The following is a 13,753-nucleotide window of genomic DNA, read 5'->3' as shown; positions in this document are numbered from 1 at the left end:
AAATGGTGAAATGATGATTTTTTTAGAGAAAGCTAAAGTACATGGTGATATGGTAAATCATGTAGGAGATTGATAAATTAGATGATATGGGAGAATATTGCTGGTATCAGGTGCAAATAACATAACTATGATAATATAATAGTATGCACACCCCCATGGCAAAGAAAGGAAGCATTTTTGGTTTATTCTACAGGTGTTTATGATCACTGAATGGTTTCTAAAACGTTTGAGTATTGGTTTAAAATTTATTTCAATTACATTTTTCCAGCAAGCCAAAATGTAGTCGGCAGTATTTGAAGATGCGCTGGGAGACCCCAATGGATTTCTAGTCCATCGCCAAAACCAATTGGCCACGAATACATACATGTTTTATAATGTGTCATATTTGTTTACTTTTTTACAATAAATATTTAAACAAGTTCCCACTGAGATTTGAACTGGAATCACTGGATTCAGAGTCCAGAGTGCTAACCATTACACCATGGAACCTATTGACATAGTATGCCTGGCTGTAACAGTCCACATATAATAAACTGTATACTAAACTGGAGGTGCTTAAAATCTTTGAAATGCTACCAAACTATTTGCATATTGTTAAGGCCGGATTAAGGGCCACATGGGTCAGGGGCTAAAATGTTTCAGGGCATATACTGAGAAGGGGAGGAGCTGTGACCAGTGCTATGTGGATGTAGCCAGATCCAAGTGGGTGTGTACAACGCCAACACTATCAGCCCCAATTTCTCTCTAAATATAGAAAAGTAGAGAAATAACATAGTTTGATGAGGAAACTAAAACTACAATTTTAATACTTATGATTTATGGCCAACCGTAAAGTTGATGGTGGGCCTATTTTTATGTGGAGGACTGTAGCTCCATCCACCCCATTGTTACTATCGCCCTGTGTATTGTTTTCAACTCTATGTACAAATAACTTTTTATGGAAAACCAGAAAAACCCTCTGTTACCTTTTTGAGTGCTGTAGCAATGGATTTCACATCCCAGATTGTGATTGCCCAAAATGGTGATATGATGATTTTTTAGAGAAAGCTAAAGTACATGGTGATATGGTAAATCATGAAGGAGATTGATAAATTAGATGATATGGGGGAATATTGCTGGTATCAGGTGCAAATAACATAACTATGATAATATAATAGTAGGCACACCCCCATGGCAAAGAAAGGAAGCATTTTTGGTTTATTCTACAGGTGTTTATGATCACTGAATGGTTTCTAAAACTTTTGAGTATTGGTTTAAAATTTATTTCAATGATATTTTTCCAGCAAGCCAAAATGTAGTCGGCAGTATTTGAAGATGCGCTGGGAGACCCCAATGGATTTCTAGTCCATCGCCAAAACCAATCGGCCACGAATACATACATATATTATAATGTGTCATATTTGTTTACTTTTTTTACAAAAAATATTTAAACAAGTTCCCACCAAGATTTGAAATCGAATCACTGGATTCAGAGTCCCGAGTGCTAACCTTTACACCATGGAACCTATTGACATAGTATGTCAGGCTGTAACAGTCCACATATAATAAACTGTATACTAAACTGGAGATGCTTAAAATCTTTGAAATGCTACCAATCTATTTGCATATTGTTAAGGCCGGATTAAGGGCCACATGGGTCAGGGGCTAAAATGTTTCTGGACCTATACTGAAAAGGGGAGGAGATGTGACCAGTGCTATGTGGATGTAGCCAGATCCAAGTGGGTGTGTACAACGCCTACACTGTCAGCCCCAATTTCTCTCTAAATACAGAAAAGTAGAAAAATAACATAGTTTGATGAGAAAACTAAAACTACAATTTTAATACTTATGATTTATGGCCAACCGTACAGTTGATGGTGGGCCTATTTTTCTGTGGAGGACTGTAGCTCCATCCACCCCATTGTTATTCTCTCCCTGTGTATTGTTTTCAACTCTATGTATAAATAACTTTTTATGGCAAACCAGAAAAACCCTCTGTTACCTTTTTGAGTGCTGTAGCAATGGATTTCACAACCCAGATTGTGATTGCCCAAAATGGTGATATGATGATTTTTTAGAGAAAGCTAAAGTACATGGTGATATGGTAAATCATGTAGGAGATTGATAAATTAGATGATATGGGGGAATATTGCTGGTATCAGGTGCAAATAACATAACTATGATAATATAATAGTAGGCACACCCCCATGGCAAAGAAAGGAAGCATTTTTGGTTTATTCTACAGGTGTTTATGATCACTGAATGGTTTCTAAAACGTTTGAGTTTTGGTTTAAAATTTATTTCAATGACATTTTTCCTGCAAGCCAAAATGTAGTCGGCAGTATTTGAACACGCGCTGAGAGACCCCAATGGATTTCTAGTCCATCGCCAAAACCAATCGGCCATGAATACATACATATTTTATAATGTGTCATATTTGTTTACTTTTTTTACAATAAATATTAAAACAAGTTCCCACTAAGATTTGAACTCGGATCGCTGGATTCAGAGTCCAGAATGCTAACCATTACTCCATGGAACCTATTGACATAGTATGTCTGGCTGTAACAGTCCACATATAATAAACTGTAAACTAAAATGGAGGTGCTTAAAATCTTTGAAATGCTACCAATCTATTTGCATATTGTTAAGGCCGGATTAAGGGCCACATGGGTCAGGGGCTAAAATGTTTCAGGGCCTATACTGAAAAGGGGAGGAGATGTGACCAGTGCTATGTGGATGTAACCAGATCCAAGTGGGTGTGTACAGCGCCTACACTGTCCGCCCCAATTTCTCTCTAAATACAGAAAAGAAGAAAAATAACATAGTTTGATGAGAAAACTAAAACTACAATTTTAATACTTATGATTGATGGCCAACCGTACAGTTGATGGTGGGCCTATTTTTATGTGGAGGACTGTAGCTCCATCCACCCCATTGTTATTCTCGCCCTGTGTATTGTTTTCAACTCTATGTATAAATAACTTTTTATGGCAAACCAGAAAAACCCTCTGTTACCTTTTTGAGTGCTGTAGCAATGGATTTCACATCCCAGATTGTGATTGCCCAAAATGGTGATATGATGATTTTTTAGAGAAAGATAAACTACATGGTGATATGGTAAATCATGAAGGAGATTGATAAATTAGATGATATGGGGGAATATTGCTGGTATCAGGTGCAAATAACATAACCATGATAATATAATAGTAGGCACACCCCCATGGCAAAGAAAGGAAGCATTTTTGGTTTATTCTACAGGTGTTTATGATCACTGAATGGTTTCTAAAACGTTTGAGTATTGGTTTAAAATTTATTTCAATGACATTTTTCCAGCAAGCCAAAATGTAGTCGGCAGTATTTGAAGATGCGCTGGGAGACCCCAATGGATTTCTAGTCCATCGCCAAAACCAATCGGCCACGAATACATACATATTTTATAATGTGTCATATTTGTATACTTTTTTACAATAAATATTTAAACAAGTTCCCACTGAGATTTGAACTGGAATCACTGGATTCAGAGTCCAGAGTGCTAACCATTACACCATGGAACCTATTGACATAGTATGCCTGGCTGTAACAGTCCACATATAATAAACTGTATACTAAACTGGAGGTGCTTAAAATCTTTGAAATGCTACCAAACTATTTGCATATTGTTAAGGCCGGATTAAGGGCCACATGGGTCAGGGGCTAAAATGTTTCAGGGCATATACTGAGAAGGGGAGGAGCTGTGACCAGTGCTATGTGGATGTAGCCAGATCCAAGTGGGTGTGTACAACGCCAACACTATCAGCCCCAATTTCTCTCTAAATATAGAAAAGTAGAGAAATAACATAGTTTGATGAGGAAACTAAAACTACAATTTTAATACTTATGATTTATGGCCAACCGTAAAGTTGATGGTGGGCCTATTTTTATGTGGAGGACTGTAGCTCCATCCACCCCATTGTTACTATCGCCCTGTGTATTGTTTTCAACTCTATGTACAAATAACTTTTTATGGCAAACCAGAAAAACCCTCTGTTACCTTTTTGAGTGCTGTAGCAATGGATTTCACATCCCAGATTGTGATTGCCCAAAATGGTGATATGATGATTTTTTAGAGAAAGCTAAAGTACATGGTGATATGGTAAATCATGAAGGAGATTGATAAATTAGATGATATGGGGGAATATTGCTGGTATCAGGTGCAAATAACATAACTATGATAATATAATAGTAGGCACACCCCCATGGCAAAGAAAGGAAGCATTTTTGGTTTATTCTACAGGTGTTTATGATCACTGAATGGTTTCTAAAACTTTTGAGTATTGGTTTAAAATTTATTTCAATGATATTTTTCCAGCAAGCCAAAATGTAGTCGGCAGTATTTGAAGATGCGCTGGGAGACCCCAATGGATTTCTAGTCCATCGCCAAAACCAATCGGCCACGAATACATACATATATTATAATGTGTCATATTTGTTTACTTTTTTTACAAAAAATATTTAAACAAGTTCCCACCAAGATTTGAAATCGAATCACTGGATTCAGAGTCCAGAGTGCTAACCTTTACACCATGGAACCTATTGACATAGTATGTCAGGCTGTAACAGTCCACATATAATAAACTGTATACTAAACTGGAGATGCTTAAAATCTTTGAAATGCTACCAATCTATTTGCATATTGTTAAGGCCGGATTAAGTGCCACATGGGTCAGGGGCTAAAATGTTTCTGGACCTATACTGAAAAGGGGAGGAGATGTGACCAGTGCTATGTGGATGTAGCCAGATCCAAGTGGGTGTGTACAACGCCTACACTGTCAGCCCCAATTTCTCTCTAAATACAGAAAAGTAGAAAAATAACATAGTTTGATGAGAAAACTAAAACTACAATTTTAATACTTATGATTTATGGCCAACCGTACAGTTGATGGTGGGCCTATTTTTCTGTGGAGGACTGTAGCTCCATCCACCCCATTGTTATTCTCTCCCTGTGTATTGTTTTCAACTCTATGTATAAATAACTTTTTATGGCAAACCAGAAAAACCCTCTGTTACCTTTTTGAGTGCTGTAGCAATGGATTTCACAACCCAGATTGTGATTGCCCAAAATGGTGATATGATGATTTTTTAGAGAAAGCTAAAGTACATGGTGATATGGTAAATCATGTAGGAGATTGATAAATTAGATGATATGGGGGAATATTGCTGGTATCAGGTGCAAATAACATAACTATGATAATATAATAGTAGGCACACCCCCATGGCAAAGAAAGGAAGCATTTTTGGTTTATTCTACAGGTGTTTATGATCACTGAATGGTTTCTAAAACGTTTGAGTTTTGGTTTAAAATTTATTTCAATGACATTTTTCCTGCAAGCCAAAATGTAGTTGGCAGTATTTGAACACGCGCTGAGAGACCCCAATGGATTTCTAGTCCATCGCCAAAACCAATCGGCCATGAATACATACATATTTTATAATGTGTCATATTTGTTTACTTTTTTTACAATAAATATTAAAACAAGTTCCCACTAAGATTTGAACTCGGATCGCTGGATTCAGAGTCCAGAATGCTAACCATTACTCCATGGAACCTATTGACATAGTATGTCTGGCTGTAACAGTCCACATATAATAAACTGTAAACTAAAATGGAGGTGCTTAAAATCTTTGAAATGCTACCAATCTATTTGCATATTGTTAAGGCCGGATTAAGGGCCACATGGGTCAGGGGCTAAAATGTTTCAGGGCCTATACTGAAAAGGGGAGGAGATGTGACCAGTGCTATGTGGATGTAACCAGATCCAAGTGGGTGTGTACAGCGCCTACACTGTCCGCCCCAATTTCTCTCTAAATACAGAAAAGAAGAAAAATAACATAGTTTGATGAGAAAACTAAAACTACAATTTTAATACTTATGATTGATGGCCAACCGTACAGTTGATGGTGGGCCTATTTTTATGTGGAGGACTGTAGCTCCATCCACCCCATTGTTATTCTCGCCCTGTGTATTGTTTTCAACTCTATGTATAAATAACTTTTTATGGCAAACCAGAAAAACCCTCTGTTACCTTTTTGAGTGCTGTAGCAATGGATTTCACATCCCAGATTGTGATTGCCCAAAATGGTGATATGATGATTTTTTAGAGAAAGATAAACTACATGGTGATATGGTAAATCATGAAGGAGATTGATAAATTAGATGATATGGGGGAATATTGCTGGTATCAGGTGCAAATAACATAACCATGATAATATAATAGTAGGCACACCCCCATGGCAAAGAAAGGAAGCATTTTTGGTTTATTCTACAGGTGTTTATGATCACTGAATGGTTTCTAAAACGTTTGAGTATTGGTTTAAAATTTATTTCAATGACATTTTTCCAGCAAGCCAAAATGTAGTCGGCAGTATTTGAAGATGCGCTGGGAGACCCCAATGGATTTCTAGTCCATCGCCAAAACCAATCGGCCACGAATACATACATATTTTATAATGTGTCATATTTGTATACTTTTTTACAATAAATATTTAAACAAGTTCCCACTGAGATTTGAACTGGAATCACTGGATTCAGAGTCAAGAGTGCTAACCATTACACCATGGAACCTATTGACATAGTATTCCTTGCTGTAACAGTCCACATATAATAAACTGTATACTAAACTGGAGGTGCTTAAAATCTTTGAAATGCTACCAAACTATTTGCATATTGTTAAGGCCGGATTAAGGGCCACATGGGTCAGGGGCTAAAATGTTTCAGGGCATATACTGAGAAGGGGAGGAGCTGTGACCAGTGCTATGTGGATGTAGCCAGATCCAAGTGGGTGTGTACAACGCCAACACTATCAGCCCCAATTTCTCTCTAAATATAGAAAAGTAGAGAAATAACATAGTTTGATGAGGAAACTAAAACTACAATTTTAATACTTATGATTTATGGCCAACCGTAAAGTTGATGGTGGGCCTATTTTTATGTGGAGGACTGTAGCTCCATCCACCCCATTGTTACTATCGCCCTGTGTATTGTTTTCAACTCTATGTGTAAATAACTTTTTATGGCAAACCAGAAAAACCCTCTGTTACCTTTTTGAGTGCTGTAGCAATGGATTTCACATCCCAGATTGTGATTGCCCAAAATGGTGATATGATGATTTTTTAGAGAAAGCTAAAGTACTTGGTGATATGGTAAATCATGAAGGAGATTGATAAATTAGATGATATGGGGGAATATTGCTGGTATCAGGTGCAAATAACATAACTATGATAATATAATAGTAGGAACACCCCCATGGCAAAGAAAGGAAGCATTTTTGGTTTATTCTACAAGTGTTTATGATCACTGAATGGTTTCTAAAATGTTTGAGTATTGGTTTAAAATTTATTTCTATGACATTTATCCAGCAAGCCAAAATGTAGTCGGCAGTATTTGAAGAAGCGCTGGAAGACCCCAATGGATTTCTAGTTCATCGCCAAATCCAATCATTTTATAATGTATCTATTTTTACAATAAATATTTAAACAAGGTCCCACCGAGATTTGAACTCGGATCGCTGGATTCAAAGTCCAGAGTGCTAACCATTACACCATGGAACCTATTGACATATCATGCCAGGCTGTAACAGTCCACATACAAAAAACTGTGTACTAAACTGGACGTGCTTAAAATCTTTGAAACTACAATTTTAATACTTATGATTTATGGCCAACCGTACAGTTGATGGTGGGCCTATTTTTATGTGGAGGACTGTAGCTCCATCCACCCCATTGTTATTCTCGCCCTGTGTATTGTTTTCAACTCTATGTATAAATAACTTTTTATGGCAATCCAGAAAAACCCTCTGCTACCTTCTTGAGTGCTGTAGCAATGGATTTCACATCCCTGATTGTGATTGCCCAAAATGGTGATATGATGATTTTTTTAGAGAAAGCTAAAGTACATGGTGATATGGTAAATCATGAAAGAGATTGATAAATTAGATGATATGGGGGAATATTGCTGGTATCAGGTGCAAATAACATAACTATGATAATATAATAGTAGGCACACCACCAAGGCAAAGAAAGGAAGCATTTTTGGTTTATTCTACAGGTGTTTATGATCACTGAATGGTTTCTAAAATGTTTGAGTATTGGTTTAAAATTTATTTCAATTACATTTTTCCAGCAAGCCAAATTGTAGTCGGCAGTATTTGAACAAGCGGTGGGAGACCCCAATGGATTTCTAGTCCATCGCCAAAACCAATCGGCCACTTATACTTACATATTTTATAATGTGTCATATTTGTTTCCTTTTTTTACAATAAATATTTAAACAAGGTCCCACCAAGATTTGAACTCGGATCACTGGACTCTGAGTCCAGAGTGCTAACCATTACACCATGGAACCTATAGACATATCATGTCAGGCTGTAACAGTTCACATATAATAAACTGTATAATAACCTGAAGTTGCTTAAAATCTTTGAAGTGCTTCCAAACTATTTGCATATTCTTAAAGCCAGATTAAGGGCCACATGGGTCAGGGGCTAAAATGTTTCAGGGCCTATACTGAGAAGGGGAGGAGCTGTGACCAGTGCTATGTGTATGTAGCCAGATCCAAGTGGGTGTGTTCAAAGCCTACACTGTAATCCCCAATTTCTCTCTAAATACAGAAAAGTAGAAAAATAACATAGTTTGATGAGAAAACTAAAACTACAATTTTAGTACTTATGATTAATGGCCAACCGTACAGTTGATGATGGACCTATTTTAATGTGGAGGACTGTAGCTCCATCCACCCCATTGTTATTCTCGCCCTGTGTATTGTTTTCAACTCTATGTATAATTAACTTTTTATGGCAAACCAGAAAAACCCTCTGTTACCTTTTTGAGTGCTGTAGCAATGGATTTCACATCCCAGATTGTGATTGCCCAAAATGGTGATATGATGATTTTTTAGAGAAAGCTAAAGTACATGGTGATATGGTAAAACATGAAGGAGATTGATAAATTATATGATATGGGGGAATATTGCTGGTATCAGGTGCAAATAACATAACTATGATAATATAATAGTAGGCCCACCCCCATGGCAACGAAAGGAAGCATTTTTGGTTTATTCTACAGGTGTTTATGATCTCTGAATGGTTTCTAAAACGTTTGAGTATTGGTTTAAAATTTATTTCAATGACATTTTTCCAGCAAAGCCAAAATGTAGTCGGCAGTATTTGATCACGCGCTGGGAGACCCCAATAGATTTCTAGTCCATCGCCAAAACCAATCGGCCACGAATACATACATATTTTATAATGTGTCATATTTGTTAACTATTTTTACAATAAATATTTATACAAGGTCCCACTGAGATTTGAACACGGATCGCTGGATTGAGAGTCCAGAGTGCTAACCATTACACCATGGAACCTATTGACGTAGTATGCTGGGCTGTAACAGTCCACATATAATAAACTGTATACTAAACTGGAGGTGCTTAAAATCTTTGAAATGCTACCAATCTATTTGCATATTGTTAAGGCCGGATTAAGGACCACATGGGTCAGGGGCTAAAATGTTTCAGGGCCTATACTGAGAAGGGGAGGAGCTGTGACCAGTGCTATGTGGATGTAGCCAGATCCAAGTGGGTGTGTACAACACCTACACTGTCAGCCCCAATTTCTCTCTAAATACAGAAAAGTAGAAAAATAACATAGTTTGATGACAAAACTAAAACTACAATTTTAATACTTATGATTTATGGCCAACCGTACAGTTGATGGTGGGCCTATTTTTTGTGTGGAGGACTGTAGCTCCATCCACCCCATTGTTAATCTCGCCCTGTGTATTGTTTTCAACTCTATGTATAAATAACTTTTTATGGCAAACCAGAAAAACCCTCTGCTACCTTCTTGAGTGCTGTAGCAATGGATTTCACATCCCAGATTGTGATTGCCCAAAATGGTGATATGATGATTTTTTTAGAGAAAGCTAAAGTACATGGTGATATGGTAAATCATGAAGGAGATTGATAAATTAGATGATATGGGGGAATATTGCTGGTATCAGGTGCAAATAACATAACTATGATAATATAATAGTAGGCACACCCCCATGGCAAAGAAAGGAAGCATTTTTGGTTTATTCTACATGTGTTTATGATCACTGAATGGTTTCTAAAATGTTTGAGTATTGGTTTAAAATTTATTTCAATTACATTTTCCAGCAAGCCAAATTGTTGTCGGCAGTATTTGAACACGCGGTCGGAGACCCCAATGGAATTCTAGTCCATCGCCAAAACCAATCGGCCACGAATACTTACATATTTTATAATGTGTCATATTTGTTTACTTTTTTTACAACAAAAAATTTAAACAAGGTCCCACTGAGATTTAAACTCGGATCACCGGATTCAGAGTCCAGAGTGCTAACCATTACACCATGGAACCTATAGACATATCATGTCAGGCTGTAACGGTACACATATAATAAACTGTAAACTAACCTGAAGGTGCTTAAAATCTTTGAATTGCTTCCAAACTATTTGCATATTCTTAAAGCCAGATTAAGGGCCACATGGGTCAGGGGCTAAAATGTTTCAGGGACTATACTGAGAAGGGGAGGAGCTGTGACCAGTGCTATGTGTATGTAGCCAGATCCAAGTGGGTGTGTTCAAAGCCTACACTGTAATCCCCAATTTCTCTCTAAATACAGAAAAGTAGAAAAATAACATAGTTTGATGAGAAAACTAAAACTACAATTTTAGTACTTATGATTTATGGCCAACCGTACAGTTGATGATGGACCTATTTTAATGTGGAGGACTGTTGCTCCATCCACCCCATTGTGATTCTCGCCCTGTGTATTGTTTTCAACTCTATGTATAAATAACTTTTATGGCAAACCAGAAAAACCCTCTGTTACCTTTTTGAGTGCTGTAGGAATGGATTTCACATCCCAGATTGTGATTGCCCAAAATGGTGAAATGATGATTTTTTTAGAGAAAGCTAAAGTACATGGTGATATGGTAAATCATGTAGGAGATTGATAAATTAGATGATATGGGAGAATATTGCTGGTATCAGGTGCAAATAACATAACTATGATAATATAATAGTATGCACACCCCCATGGCAAAGAAAGGAAGCATTTTTGGTTTATTCTACAGGTGTTTATGATCACTGAATGGTTTCTAAAATGTTTGAGTATTGGTTTAAAATTTATTTCAATTACATTTTTCCAGCAAGCCAAAATGTAGTCGGCAGTATTTGAACACGCGCTGGGAGACCCCAATGGATTTCTAGTCCATCGCCAAAACCAATCGGCAGAGAATACATACATATTATATAATGTGTCATATTTGTTAACTATTTTTACAATAAATATTTAAACAAGGTCCCACCGAGATTTGAACTCAGATCGCTGGATTCAGAGTCCAGAGTGCTAACCATTACACCATGGAACCTAATGACATATAATGTCAGGCTGTAACAGTCCACATATAATAAACTGTATACTAAACTGGAGGTGCTTAAAATCTTTGAAATGCTACCAATCTATTTGCATATTGTTAAGGCTGGATTAAGGACCACATGGGTCAGGGGCTAAAATGTTTCAGGGCCTATACTGAGAAGAGGAGGAGCTGTGACCAGTGCTATGTGGATGTAGCCAGATCCAAGTGGGTGTGTACAACGCCTACACTGTCAGCTCCAATTTCTCTCTAAATACAGAAAAGTAGAAAAATAACATAGTTTGATGAGAAAACTAAAACTACAATTTTAATACTTATGATTTATGGCCAACCGTACAGTTGATGGTGGGCCTATTTTTAAGTGGAGGACTGTAGCTCCATCCACCCCATTGTTATTCTCACCCTGTGTATTGTTTTCAACTCTATGTATAATTAACTTTTTATGGCAAACCAGGAAAACCCTCTGTTACCTTTTTGAGTGCTGTAGCAATGGATTTCACATCCCAGATTGTGATTGCCCAAAATGGTGATATGATGATTTTTTAGAGAAAGCTAAAGTACATGGTGATATGGTAAATCATGTAGGAGATTGATAAATTAGATGATATGGGGGAATATTGCTGGTATCAGGTGCAAATAACATAACTATGATAATATAATAGTAGGCACACCCCCATGGCAAAGAAAGGAAGCATTTTTGGTTTATTCTACAGGTGTTTATGATCACTGAATGGTTTCTAAAACGTTTGAGTTTTGGTTTAAAATTTATTTCAATGACATTTTTCCTGCAAGCCAAAATGTAGTCGGCAGTATTTGAACACGCGCTGAGAGACCCCAATGGATTTCTAGTCCATCGCCAAAACCAATCGGCCATGAATACATACATATTTTATAATGTGTCATATTTGTTTACTTTTTTTACAATAAATATTAAAACAAGTTCCCACTAAGATTTGAACTCGGATCGCTGGATTCAGAGTCCAGAATGCTAACCATTACTCCATGGAACCTATTGACATAGTATGTCTGGCTGTAACAGTCCACATATAATAAACTGTAAACTAAAATGGAGGTGCTTAAAATCTTTGAAATGCTACCAATCTATTTGCATATTGTTAAGGCCGGATTAAGGGCCACATGGGTCAGGGGCTAAAATGTTTCAGGGCCTATACTGAAAAGGGGAGGAGATGTGACCAGTGCTATGTGGATGTAACCAGATCCAAGTGGGTGTGTACAGCGCCTACACTGTCCGCCCCAATTTCTCTCTAAATACAGAAAAGAAGAAAAATAACATAGTTTGATGAGAAAACTAAAACTACAATTTTAATACTTATGATTGATGGCCAACCGTACAGTTGATGGTGGGCCTATTTTTATGTGGAGGACTGTAGCTCCATCCACCCCATTGTTATTCTCGCCCTGTGTATTGTTTTCAACTCTATGTATAAATAACTTTTTATGGCAAACCAGAAAAACCCTCTGTTACCTTTTTGAGTGCTGTAGCAATGGATTTCACATCCCAGATTGTGATTGCCCAAAATGGTGATATGATGATTTTTTAGAGAAAGATAAACTACATGGTGATATGGTAAATCATGAAGGAGATTGATAAATTAGATGATATGGGGGAATATTGCTGGTATCAGGTGCAAATAACATAACCATGATAATATAATAGTAGGCACACCCCCATGGCAAAGAAAGGAAGCATTTTTGGTTTATTCTACAGGTGTTTATGATCACTGAATGGTTTCTAAAACGTTTGAGTATTGGTTTAAAATTTATTTCAATGACATTTTTCCAGCAAGCCAAAATGTAGTCGGCAGTATTTGAAGATGCGCTGGGAGACCCCAATGGATTTCTAGTCCATCGCCAAAACCAATCGGCCACGAATACATACATATTTTATAATGTGTCATATTTGTATACTTTTTTACAATAAATATTTAAACAAGTTCCCACTGAGATTTGAACTGGAATCACTGGATTCAGAGTCAAGAGTGCTAACCATTACACCATGGAACCTATTGACATAGTATTCCTGGCTGTAACAGTCCACATATAATAAACTGTATACTAAACTGGAGGTGCTTAAAATCTTTGAAATGCTACCAAACTATTTGCATATTGTTAAGGCCGGATTAAGGGCCACATGGGTCAGGGGCTAAAATGTTTCAGGGCATATACTGAGAAGGGGAGGAGCTGTGACCAGTGCTATGTGGATGTAGCCAGATCCAAGTGGGTGTGTACAACGCCAACACTATCAGCCCCAATTTCTCTCTAAATATAGAAAAGTAGAGAAATAACATAGTTTGATGAGGAAACTAAAACTAC

The 13,753-nt window shown here is 37.1% G+C and overlaps 3 non-coding genes across 3 annotated transcripts; all 3 read right to left on the bottom strand.

The window, feature by feature from the left end:
* Window positions 1–7,497: 7,497 nt before the first annotated feature.
* On the bottom strand, window positions 7,498–7,569 carry TRNAQ-UUG (transfer RNA glutamine (anticodon UUG)). Its single transcript has one exon. It is a non-coding gene; the product is annotated as a tRNA-Gln (tRNA).
* A 2,756-nt stretch (window positions 7,570–10,325) lies between these two features.
* On the bottom strand, window positions 10,326–10,397 carry TRNAQ-CUG (transfer RNA glutamine (anticodon CUG)). The gene has a single exon. It is a non-coding gene; the product is annotated as a tRNA-Gln (tRNA).
* A 944-nt stretch (window positions 10,398–11,341) lies between these two features.
* Window positions 11,342–11,413, bottom strand: TRNAQ-CUG (transfer RNA glutamine (anticodon CUG)). Its single transcript has one exon. It is a non-coding gene; the product is annotated as a tRNA-Gln (tRNA).
* Between the last annotated feature and the right edge of the window lie 2,340 nt (window positions 11,414–13,753).

The sequence above is a fragment of the Taudactylus pleione genome, unplaced genomic scaffold (assembly GCF_031769625.1).
Source record: "Taudactylus pleione unplaced genomic scaffold, aTauple2 ptg000085l, whole genome shotgun sequence".
Classification (NCBI taxonomy): domain Eukaryota; kingdom Metazoa; phylum Chordata; class Amphibia; order Anura; family Myobatrachidae; genus Taudactylus; species Taudactylus pleione.
This window is presented reverse-complemented; position numbering and strand designations above follow the sequence as displayed.